We start from the raw sequence: 10,994 nt of genomic DNA on the forward strand, positions 1-10,994 counted from the left end.
TACTTTCAAAATTCATATGGCGACGTCCTAGCCTCCAGTACCTCAGAATTTGGCTGTACTTGGAGACAGGGCCTTTAAAGAGGTGATGAAGGTTAAATGAGGTCACTAGGGTGGGCCCTAATCCAATATGATTAGTGTCCTTCTATGAAGAGCAGATTAGGACCCAGAACCACACAGAGGAAAGACCATGTGAAGACAGAGGGAGAAGACAGACGCCTAGAAGCCAAGAAGTGGTCTCACAGTGAAACCAACCCAGGCAACACCTGGATCTGACTTTTAACCTCCAGCGTCATGAGAATATAATTGTTCAAGCCACCCAGTCTGTAGTACGTAGTTATGGCAGCCCTAGCAAGCTAGTACGCCCGTTATAGTATGATTTGAACAAACTTCTCTCCCCTCCGTGCCTGGAGTACTCCCATTATAGACCGTCAGTCTTTTGATTTTGGCTACTCAGTTTAATAATCTGTTACTTAATATTAATAACACAACACACACACACACACACACACACACACACACACACACACACACACACACATTCTTATTGTTCCTTCTAGCCCAGGCAGCTGGCTCAGGTATCTCGTTATGCTCAGGCCACATATCAGGGTTTCTATCTAATGGAATTCAACAAACATTTATTACTATATGCCAGACATGCTAAATAATAGAGATTTAAAAATATAGATATAATCTTAATATTTGAGACACTGTCTGGGGAAGAAGGATCATGCAGCATATGGACTACATGGCAACAGCTTTAGGAGGACAGAGGTGGAAATGACTCATTTTGCCTGAGGGAGCTGGGGAGGCTTCACAGAAAAGGTGAGTTTGAAAAGATGAGTAGGAGGTTTCCAGATGAAGAAGAGGGAAATTCTGACTAAACGGAATAGTATGTGCCAAAACATAGGCTATCAAACAAATTATGTTTGGAAATAATGAGAAGCTCAATGGGACCGGAGCACAGATTGTTAAGAGTAACTCACAGGCCACATGCGTCTTCCTCAGGATGGCAGAGCAGGACAAAGCCACGCTGCTTCGTGTACATTGGTCAGGAGGGGTCTCCAGGCTCCCAAACTCTTACAGAATCTCTGAAGCACACGGATGGTCCCTGCCAACCCAAACCAGCCAACTCCATTCCTGTGCTTTGGCCCCAGCACAAAGAGCCAAAGTCCATCTCGCTATCATGGAATCAATATTCCCAGGCCCCACTTTCCACTTCTGGAGAGCTGGAAAGTCACCAAAGTCAGAGATGTGGTATAAGCTAGCCCCTAACATCTGTGCAGGGGAACATAATATCTTTAGTACCGTCTTTGTGTCCAAGGTTCATACAGCTTGTCAGAAATTCTGATGGCGTTCCGACTCCTCTCTGTGTGGTCAAACCAAAATCTGTGTGTTTTGGCAAATAACTGATATTCTTCCTATTGATAGGCTGTTTCCCGTGTTATTCACTTAGAGGGTTTCTGTGGCCCAGTGTTCTGTCGAGTCCCAGCTGGCTGGGAGTGCAGAACAGTCATTAACACTACAGCTGCTTTTTTTCTTTTTTCATAGTCTCCATGCACAGCTCACTTGTTAAATGTGCTTAGATAAGTTTAAACCCATTTGTGTTAAAACACATTTATCCAGCTGGGTAAAAATACTCATTTGTCTTAAGTGCATTCCAAAATTAATATCGAAGCTAAAAATAAAAGTTCCCCATTATCCAAATGATAAAACATTTATTTTTGCCTTTTCAAGATATACAAGAGTAAAAACCATTTTTGAAAAAGTATTTCCTGACTGATCTAAACCAAAGTGTGATTTTTTTAAAATTTCCAGTGTACAAAACAATGTACTAGTTAGACATTTCACCCCTCACACAGTGATAACCTCCCTCCCCCAATCTACTACCCCTCTGACATCATATATATCTATCACAATTCCATTGACTCTATTCCCTATGCTGTACTCCATATCCCATGACTACATATATATTAAATTACAGTTGACATACAATATTATTCAGCTCCAGCTTCATGTGTATAGCGCTGTGGTCAGGCATCTACACAGTCCATGAAGTGGTCTCCCGAATAAGACATATGCCCATTTGGCACCCTACAAAATCTTTACAACATTATTGATTATATTCCCCAAACTGTCTTTCATATCCCTGTGGCAATATTGTAGTTACCAATTTGTGCTTTCTAATCTCCTTGCATTCTCCCTCATCCCCACCCCCGCCCATCTAGCAACCATCAACCTTTCCTCTATCTCTCTGAGACTATTTCTGTTTACTTTGCTCATTTACTCAGTTCCCAAAGCATAATCTTTGATTAAAGTAAAATGTCCCAGGGGACTGAGCAAGGAACCAAATACCTTTTTCTTTTCATCTCTTCTGCTTTCTTATAATCTGTTTTGAGAAAGAGAAAGTTTGGTAGGTGCCTATTCAAATGTTGGATTTCCTCTTTTAAAAATAATTTTTAGCGGTTTACATAACCATTGACTAGCATATCTCCTCACCCCATAATAATCCTTGATATCGTTTGACTGCTTTATATAATTCACATACCATACAATTCTCTCACTTGAAGTATACAATTCAATGGCTTTAGTATACACACAGTTTTAGAACATTTTCATCACTCCAAAAAAGAATCCCCACACCCATTAGCAGTCAGTCCCTATTTTCCCCCATTTCCTTCCTCTCCAGCCCTAGGCAGCCACTAATCTACTCTCAATGTCTTTAGATTTGCCTAATTCTAGACATTTCATATAAGTGGAATTTTATGGTCTTTTATGACTGACTTCTTTTACTTAGCATAATGTTTTCACAGTTCATCCATGTTGTCATATGTATCAGTATTTCATTCCTTTTTCTTGCTGAACAATACTCAATTGTATAGATATACCACTTTTATTTATCCATTCATCAGTTGATGGACATTGGGTTGTTTCCACTTTTTGGCTGTTATGAATAACGCTGCACAAGCTTTTGTATGTGTGGTCACACAGCAGCCTAGCCGTTTGTCCCCCCCAACCTTTCCCTAAGGAAAGAAGAAGTTGTGGGACTGTGCCTCTCTGGGATTGAGTTTATAATATCCTGAGTCTCTCCATCTGGTCTTCAAGAGAAGGGTCTGCGGTCAACGACGAGTAAGATTCCTCACGGGAGGGACAACTCAAGCCAGACGGGACCCCGTTGAGACCCCAGTGAGCTGTTATAAGAAATAACAGGAGGGAGCCTTGCCCCTCCTTCCTCTTGTTCTTGTGGGAAGCTGCTGCTGGCCTCTGCTACTCCCTCTCACCTTATTGTGAGAGAGGCCCATTAGAGCGATAAGATCAAGCTCTTTCTGCTCAGCTCATGGGACAGTTTCACAGTGAGAGACTGTCTCCCCCAGGGTGGTGCATACCGCACCTCAGTCATCTTGGGACTATATGCTTCGGCTGCTTTGGGAAAATAATTGGGTATTGAAATCACTTTTTTGAAATGGTGTAAGAGTTTCACAGACCCTGCCTCTAATCATGTGATGTTCATTGTTTGTAATCAATAAATACTGTCAGTGACCCGATTCGGGGCTCCAGTCTCTGAGGCTGCGAGTCCCTTGGTCCTCTGTGATTTAACTGTATATGAGTCTCTGTCTCTTTATTGTAGTTTAACCCTCGCCGCCTCCCTCGCCTTCCCACGGCTTGTGTTGTGCAGGTCGCAACAGTATGGACATGTGCTTTCATATATTTCAGATGGAGTGGAATTACTGGGTCATATCATTTTCACCACTTTTAAATGTCCAATGAGGACACTCCAGATTCATAACCGAGAAACACAGTTCAAAGTCCCTGTGAGATACTATGTGAAGGTGTTGAGCAGACAACATAACTGGTTAATATTGCTCCCATGGACTTAGAAAAGGGTCCATTTTGTTGCCAACATCCCTACATAATTTCTTGCACAAAACAGGAATTGGTTATAACTCACCTCTGACTTGCAGAAAAAGAATCAGTTGGTCAACAACTGTGACTGCTGGTTATTTAAAAAAAGTGTCTCTGTTAGTCAGATGTACAAACCAGGCATTTACCATCAAAAGTCAACATTTCAGTAAGACTGTCAGGCTTTCTTGACAAGAGAATTTGCTCCCGTGTGCTTCAAATAACTAGGTTGATCATTCCAACTTTCTTGATTATTCCAAATGCTTTTTGAGTCTGCCCTTTTAGCCATGTTTCCAAATTAAGTAATGCTGCTTGGGGCTTCTATGACAAGGCATTGGTATAGGAATTATGGTGCCATTACTGTCTCCTTCTTTAATGGAGAGCACTTCTAGAATAAACTTGCTTCTCCACACATTTTGCATCAGGTCTTCAAAGTATAAATAAGTGCCACATTTAAAAATTTGTAATCAAAGGGTGATGGCCTGCTGGTGGCATCTGCCCTTTAAGTTCCAGCAAAATCTTACTTGATGTCTCCCCAGATGGTCATTTAGGAGGTCAGACTCTGAGGCTAGAGGAAGTCAGGGACCATAAAGGCAGGAGGCCACTGTGTACCAAGCTCCCCAGGTCCCAGCAATGAACATGTGTAATCACAGCGGTTTCTCACAAGGACCTTGAGAAGTAATTATTTTATCTCCAATTTTCAGACAAGGAAACAGTGACTAAGAAAAGTTAAATTTGACCGAGGTCAAAATCTAGTAAGTGGCTGAGCTAGACTTTGTATATTTGTATGACTCTAGTGTTTTTTCTACAAATAACATTTTTTATTGGATTTGTGAAGATTCCTACAATGTTCACCATCACAATCTATAATGTTCACCATCACTAATGCTATAATTCTGACACTTCAGGTGATAGAGTAGGTGGAATTCATGGTATTGGGCCCCTTTCCCCTTAAACCATTTAACATTTCTTTATTTTCTACTACATTTACTAGTCCATATATTTTTCTGGATACATTTTATTTTCAAATGCCTCCATGATTGAATTAAAGAAAACCATTCCTATTTCAGCTTAACTATTTTTCCAATGCCATTCTTTGATAAATCTGTGATGATAGAAGGGTTAAAAGTAATTCCATGTCAGCGTGGTGGGTTAGCTCAGTTGGTTACAGTGTGGCACTAATAATACCAAGGTTGCCAGTTCAATCTTCGCATGGGCTACTCTGAGCTGCGCCCTCCTTAAAAAAAAGAAAAAAAAAAAAGAAAAAAATTAATTCCATGTCAGTGAAAAGGTGAGTCTTAGATATCACATTTATAAATGCCTTTTCATAATCAGAATTGCAAAAGTGAAAAAGATAAATTTGAAGATATTTAGCAACAATAAAGCTCTATTCTAAAAATATAAGAATTACCAATAATTGTGTATTTTAGTTGCTTATGGATAATGCAAATATAATAGCTATTTTATATGAAAAATGTGACAAATCATAGTAAACTAAGAATTCATGTATAAATATAAATTAATATATGAATTTAATAGCTTTTATGCTTCCCCAAACAATATGCTAAAAAAAGTCTTGTGTGCCCCAGGGAAGCGCATACACAGTAAAGCATGCCTAGTGAAGTAGCAATTTTACTAAAATAAATCACTACTTGCCAACATTAAGGTGAAACCGTAATTTATAGGGCTGCAGTGAATACAAGTTTTAAAAATTATGTTCTGTCCTAAGGGGAAAATACCCTCATAAAAATGCATTTACAAGAAAATAATTGGAAAAGTTTGGAAGCCTGGGCACTTAGTGTATTTTGCAGTGGCATACTATTTCATTACTATCATTATTTGCCTAAGTTAAAGTGCTTATCAGACTTGATCTCAGCCCTAAGAAAATTTAAAGTAATAAAATAGTTCTCAAAGCAGACCTACCTCATTACAACAATATCCCTGATTCTTCATATTTGAGGAGTTCTAAAGTTTTCCAAGCTCTTTATCACACTGCTTCCTCAAAATGGTTCCTTACCTAGAAAAAATAAGGAATTGATATATGCAGATTTATAAGCATTTTGACAAGGGTAATTTGTAAATTAGGTTGAACCTAAGGATGAGCCACCATGTTTTATTAAGATTACAGCTAGTGTCCAGTCACTGTGGGGGATTTTTTTTTTTCTTTCTGGCCAAAGCACATTTGAAAACATTTCCTTTTATGGCTTTAGTTAAAGAACAGAGTCAAACCCTGTACACACCCTCATGAGTTCACACTGAGTTGTAGGCTTCTGTACATCACCCCCCCCAGAACCTTCACTTCATTTCCTAGCCAGCCGAGGCCTGAGGTCCTCCATGTTAATCCCTGTCTCGCTGATTCCCACACTTCTTTTGAGCACCTGGCAAACTCTTTCCCTGGATTAATCCCATTGTCTTACTTTTCAATGCCACACAAAGGGTTGCTATGCTCTAAGAGTATAAAACAAACAAAAATACACTCAGCTATGTGGATTGGAGCCCCATGAAATTCAAGTTCTCTGACTGTTCCGCTCCCCACAGCTCTCAGCGCTGTCCCACAGGGTGCCCTTGGCCAGCCTTCAATTCCATCCTCGTCAGATGCTATCGCAAGCTGCCTCCTCCTCCTTCTCTCCTTCTTCTCCTTCCTCAGACCACATAATTTCTCCACAGCCTGTACTCTCAGTGGATGACCTCCCCACTTGAAGTTTATCTACTCCTCACACGCCTTCACTCCTTTCCTTTCATTTCAAGGAACAAGGTTACTCCTACCACCTTCTCGGGAATCTTGTTCCATTAATAGTGATCTCTCTGGTCTCACTGTTCTCTCCCTCCACTGTTCTCCCTTCTTGGTTGAGTTTTTTCCTTAGCAGACACAGACTCTACTGGATTCCCCAGCATCTCCCTGGTTCACTGCTGGGCTGATTGCCTTTAAATGTAGGTGGTCTCAGGGTTCTTTTCAAAGCTCTTTTCTTTCATTACTCCCTATGCTTTCCTTGGGTACCCACATTCACCCTACAATAGTCAGTTATTTTAGCCACAGAAATTAATACAAAGAATTGTTAACTAGGCATAAAGTTCTTAACTGGGTAACTGAAAGGGTGAAAAGGGACCTCAAAGATACAGCACCCACAGGAAACAACTCTACCTCTAGAGCTGAAGGAACAAAGGAAGAGGTTGGAATTATTAAAACCAGAACTTAGAGAAGAGTTCCCATGGGGTGGGACCCAGACCTCCAGGAGGGGGCATAGTTGGGCACTGCTGGTGTCTCTAAGTGGGGATAAGCTGGTCCTGCAAGTGTTAGAAAAACTGCACACTGGACCCAACAGCTGCTACTGGAATCAACTGCAGTGACTGGAGCGAAGAAGCGAGGCTGGAGGGGGATTTGCACCCCTGTCTCTCCTCCAGCTCTGCAGTCTCGCTCTATTGGCAGAGCCTAAGAAGGAGGCAGCGGGCAAAGTAGACATGTGCTTTGTGGAGTCCCAGCTTCATCATCTAAAAGTGAGGATTAGAGAGTGAATCTGGATCAAGAGATAAAAATTGGCCCAACCCCATAACCTCGAATAATTTAAAAGCCCATTTTCCCAGCCCAGGCATTTCTCTTGAGCTCCAGACTCATTTAGCCACCCCCCTGTTGGAATATTTATTTGGATGCCCCATAGTTACTTCAAAGTCAGCACGTTCTAACTTGCTCTCATTTTGCTTCTCCTTGTCCTTCCCAGCCCTGTTCCCTTCTTCCACCCCGCTTTCCCCAGCTGAATGAATGCCACCATTGTGTATGACGAAACACATAAATGCTATTTCACCACTGACACTCTCTGTCCCTTACTCTCCACGTTCAGTCATCAGAGTTCTTACCCTTCCCTTGACATCTCTCAAGTCAATTCCTTCCTCTCCAGCCTCATTGCCACTCTCTTAGTCTATACCCTTGTCATTTCTTACTGGATTTTCGCCTAGCCAGCCTCATGTCCCACATTTGACTCTGCGGCCACACCCTGGGGCCCTAATTTCCTGCCAGCGATTCCCTATGCAAACAGTGTGATCTTTCTGAAAAGCAAATCTCGTTACCCTGGTCTCTGCTTAAAATCCTTTACTGGCTTCCCTTAACCTTCAAAATTCAATTCTCATTGGCATGACTTAGAAAGCTCTCCGGTCTTAATTCTTACATCTGCTTCAGCCCCCAACTCCCTTGCTCAGTTCAACCAAAATGCAGCGATCCGAGCACGATGCCCCACTCAGCTTTCGCCAACATTGCCCTGTTCCTCCTTGCCTCTGTATATTTGTACATCCCATTCCCCTTTCTGGGTTAATCTTCCTATTTCCTACCTCGGACCACTCTTCCCCTTTCTAACCCCTTCCCTGCCTTCAGGACTGAACACAAGTTTTGACTCCGAGGAGAATTCTCTCTGTCTCAGTCCCCCGTCTGTGACTGTCTCTCCCATGAGCCCCTGTAACCCTTTGTGAGGGGTCTTCTTGGTGGTGGTGTTGAGTGGTTAAGCATGAGACCTCTGGGGCCAAATTCTAGGTTCAATTCCCAGCACTTCTTCTTGCTATCGATGTGACTTTGGGAAAGCTATTTAACCTTACCACCCCTCAGCTCCCACATATGTAAACTGGAGTTTGGAATAATACCTCCCTGATAGATGGGTTATGAAAATTAAATGAGATATTTGTAAAAGCCCAACCCCAGTTTTTAATCATTCTTTTTGAAGTGTCTCCCTTCTCTGGCTGTGGGTACATGTAGATAATTTTGAATCACAGACACAGATTGATAGTAGACTGCTTCAGAACAACAGAGCGCTTCTGCTAAAACTCACAACCACATTTATTTTGGAAGGGCCAGGACCAGATGGAGGCAGCAATTGCCTTGATTCCATACTTACTTGGGGATGGGCTCAAGTCTCACATTTTCTTAGGCGCTTGGGCCTTCTACTTACTCTAGGAAAAAGAGCAAATGCTTGGCCAGCCCTGGATCCTCTGGCTGGTGTTAAAGTGACTGTGGTGGGAATGCCATTAACTTTTTATGGGAAAGATGAAATTGGCCAGCACCCTGCTTCTGCCTTCCAGTTTTGCTGGGATCCTGAGTGGGTCTGGGGAGGGGAATCCAATGAAGCATAAGCTGAGGTAGCACAAGTTCTTCCCCAGGGTCCAGTCAGCCAGCAGGCCTCTGTTCTACCTTGATGCAAATACTCCTTCTAAACATTTACTTGGGCTTTCAAACCTGAGGTCCAATGGGACCATAAAACATATTCCAAAAGAGATTACCCACCCCCCACCTCAACTAATTCATTCTACCACACACGGAGAAAAAGAAAACCACGCACGAGCCAATAGCATGGAACTTCTCCAGAGAGCCTTCTGACCACCATGTATGAAGCCCTCACATATAGCTGTGAGGATCACAGTATTTGGGGAAGGTACATGTACAAAATGAAGATGCACAAATGTACTTTGTTTTGATTTTCTCTTTACCAGACCGTTGATCCTTGACTTTTCAGATTTCCCAGAGGAAGAATAGGGATGGATGATAACATGGGAGAAAAATGTTCTGCTGTGGTTTGTGTTCCTCCGGAGAGCTGTTTGCATGCACGTGGATGAGCAGGAGAGCCCCAGTTGGTTCACACAGTGGATGGGGAGGTCATCCTGCTCTCTGGGAGCTGGGATGGAGTGACCTCTGCCTTTTGGTCCTCTGGGAGGATGCGGCTCACACTGGCTCATACCCAGACACAGGCTGTCACCTCAGATGGCCCCACTGAGGCAAAGTGAGTTACTGGCAAGTTAGCATCAGCCTGGCTACATAATGCCGTCTTGTGTGCCCCTCTCATATTGCCACCACTGGGCCGTGGAAATTACTAGGAAAAGTGTAGTACGGACATCGTGGTTTGTTTTTCTTATTGTTTCTTCTTTTTAATGTGACAAGTTTTCTGGCTTTGCTCAGAAAACATCTCTCCTTAATGGAAAAGCAAGAGGGCCTGAGTATGGGAAGAAAAGGCTGAAAATGCTGGGTTCTCTAGGGGAAGTCTCCTCCCGAGGAACACAAGATTACAGCATGACTATGCTCCCTGGGAAAGGTTTATTTTCTAATAATTAATCTATAGAATCATAAAATCAGATTGTATGCAAGCATTTTGCATGGATTCATCATCGTTGTTAGATGTTACAAGTATATTGTATTTCTAGCTAAGGTAGTACAACCAAATCGATAAAAGTATTTACTTACTTTTTATTCTTCCACACTCAGTTCCCTTTCTGCCTGACATGTAGAAGAATGACTGGTGTGCTTGGTCCTGCATGAAAGGAAACTGTGTTACAGACTACTGATGAGAGATCTTTGAGCCATTCTTAAATTAGTGAGAGATGTAATTTTCATTTTTAAAAGTTAGAGTCATCCTGAAGTCGTTCATTGTAAAGAAATAACAAAGAGCACGTATTGGCTGAAGCAGTTGTTTTAGAATATATTTTCATATAAATATATTTTAGTGTATTTATTTCTAATTCTGAATTCAGCTTTTGTCTAGAATTGTGAAAAATCAAGGCATTTCCTACAAAGTAAACCTGTAAAATAGATGAAGTTGATTTCATTCTTTGTTTTCCCTTTAGCAAAGGAAACCTTGTTAAAATGAAATCTTGCTTAGAAGCTCAATATGTAAAATGGGTAAAACAAAAAACAATAATAGTGGAGCAGCTTTGGCAGAAGCAGAGGTTACAGGCCCTGAGGCTAGCTCTCTTGGCTGTCTGTCCTCTTCACAGTGACATCAAAGGCACCCTGGAGACAGCAGTTGAAATAAGCAAATAAGCACATGCAAAGATATTCATCATCTTTAGCCACAGGCAAATTCAAATTAAAAACACAATGAGATATCACTGCACACCTATCAGAATAGCTCAAATAAGAGTGACAATACCAAGTACTGGCCAGCACAGGGAAAAACAGAATCACTCATGCCTTCTGATGGGAACATAAAATGGTACAGCAACTCTGCAAAATAATAGCAGTTTCTTAAAAATGCTAAACATGACAACTATTCTACAACCCAATAATGACACTCCTGGGCATTTATCCCAGAGAAATAACAACTTTTGTCCATGCAAAAGTCTACACA

General features: G+C 41.7%; 1 long non-coding RNA gene across 1 annotated transcript; it reads right to left on the reverse strand.

Annotated features, from left to right (window-relative positions):
• Positions 1 to 1,896: 1,896 nt before the first annotated feature.
• On the reverse strand, positions 1,897 to 10,779 carry LOC141570827 (uncharacterized). Its single transcript, XR_012495281.2, has 3 exons — positions 10,112 to 10,779; positions 5,821 to 5,914; positions 1,897 to 5,134 (listed from the first exon to the last, which is right to left on the reverse strand). It is a non-coding gene; the product is annotated as an uncharacterized LOC141570827 (long non-coding RNA).
• Positions 10,780 to 10,994: the final 215 nt, after the last annotated feature.

This window comes from Rhinolophus sinicus, chromosome 3 (assembly GCF_057876585.1).
Source record: "Rhinolophus sinicus isolate RSI-liver-muscle chromosome 3, RSI-T2T, whole genome shotgun sequence".
NCBI classification, from domain to species: domain Eukaryota; kingdom Metazoa; phylum Chordata; class Mammalia; order Chiroptera; family Rhinolophidae; genus Rhinolophus; species Rhinolophus sinicus.